We start from the raw sequence: 2,102 nt of genomic DNA, 5'->3' as shown, positions 1-2,102 counted from the left end.
CTCCTGGAATGGAGATCACTGAGAATTTTTCCTGGGCTAATATACTTTTGGTACTTAGCGTATTGCAATCCAAATGACTTCTGTTCTAAATAATAAAGTAGAATCATTTCTTTCACTAACAGGTAAAGTCCTTCATGCCACAACACAGTCCCAAGATCCCATTTAGTCTCATATAGCTACTAGAGTAATTATATACATAATTAACCAAGTCAAGAAATACTATAGCTATAAGTTTTCAAATGCTTATAACAATTTTTAACAGCATGAACTATAATTCTAACAATATGTATTATGAGATATTCAAAACACATGTACTTTAAAGTAATGTGGAATTTAAGAATGACATTTGCATAATGTACAATTACTGCTAAATGTTAAAGCTACCCTGAATCTAAGAAGAATCACTTAAGGGTATAGACTTAGTGTGACTTCATTTTTAATGTCTGAATTGATGAATTCAATTGATTGCAGAGCAAGAAAGTTATCTTTACCCTCTTACAGCTCATGAATCTCTGAATGCCTAAGAGATAACTTATTTGTTACCCAGGTCTTTGCTAGTCCAACAATAAAACGTCTTCCTCCAAGCCTCACAATAGTCGTTTGATCACCCCCTAATTTCAAGCAAATAAGTACTGTGCCTACATGCTTACACTGAGTATTACTAATATATAAATAATTCAGTTTTTCCCTAATTTAAAGTTATAAATTAGGACCTCTGACTTCCACTGACAGAAATGAAAACATAGTCATATATTTGTAACACATGCAAAATTTTTTTTAGTATTTTCTTATCTATCATATTTTATTATTAACAACTTTATATGCTGGATATATAAGTCTCATTCATTTTGACAGCTTTGAACCTTTCTGTTATGGAAAGTTTACTTCAACTTTGGGCATTCATCCTTGGAACTAAAAAGGGTAGTGATGTGGTTCGTAAAATTTCTCTGAACACTCAGAGGGTGGTGAGTATAGGAAAAACACAAGAGAGAGGAGGAGGAACATTCACAATCAAGCACCTCCCAAGATAAATGGTGCCAATTATATGCAGCTGGGAAATGCTATAAGCTGCTAACAGTGCAGAGGTTGGCTAGACTACAAGTGCTTTCCTCCACATCTGGTAAAGGTAAAGCTGACCTCACCACTTTGTGCCTGGGACAGGTAAACAAAAACACAAGGAGATTAGCATCAATTTCACAAGATCGGATGGAGTGACTACTGGCTATGTTTTTTGTTTTTTGGCCAGAAGGATTCTAACTGGAGTAGAAAGTTTAAAAAAAAAACAAAACACTTTATTTCCTCCTTTCTCCCATAGTGAAACTTAGGATTGTTGCTTCTGGTTTGAGGTAGATAGTAAGTTACTGACATCCACGTGACTGCTTTCTGGTTGCTTTTATGATTACTAGAATAGAATTACAAATACTCCACTATTACTTCCAGTCCTCAGCCAGATGTGAATCCGCCAAGTTAAAGATGCAAACTTAAGATTCTTAAGAATTTTTTCTCACTACCTTTTTTTTCCCTGATTGGTATATAAAAGACAAGAAGTGAGTACTGATTCAATTCTTTAAACCCCAAAATTAGTGAGGGTGGCACTACTTACTTTTGTATTTCCGAGACAAGTGTCCACTGCTACATAGGATAAAGTCCTGAGGTTTAGATTTCAGCTCTCAGAATCACAATCCCTAAAGAGGGTTCACTAGGAAGAAAAAGTAAAGAGTCTCTGCTCTAGAAGCATTGATCACAAACTCCAAATATTTCTAGTCCTCCTTTTTCAACCCTGAAGAAAAATATTCCTATGGCCCACATTTCATTTCTGATTTGGGACACCCCAAAAGGTCATTTTGAAAAGTGCTCTGCCTTTTCTTTCATATTAATTTTATTAGATAGTTCAAAAGGGACAATCTGCCAAATTAGATATTTTCATGTATTCTTTTGTTGAGTAAGTGCAATCATCTACAAATAAGTTTTCTATTAAAATGTACTCACAACGCAGCTCAAAACAAAATGACTTTTTAAAATTAAGAATTGTTATATTTGAAAGAGGCTAACGTCAACTTACTGCTGAAAACACACACACACACACACAAAGGATTAATTGG

Source organism: Aethalodelphis obliquidens, unplaced genomic scaffold (genome assembly GCF_003676395.1).
Source record: "Aethalodelphis obliquidens isolate GAN/ISIS:26980383/991018 unplaced genomic scaffold, ASM367639v1 scaffold13, whole genome shotgun sequence".
In the NCBI taxonomy this organism is placed as follows: Eukaryota; Metazoa; Chordata; class Mammalia; order Artiodactyla; family Delphinidae; genus Aethalodelphis; species Aethalodelphis obliquidens.
The sequence above is the reverse complement of the archived record's forward strand: the minus strand, read 5'-3'. Positions refer to the sequence as shown.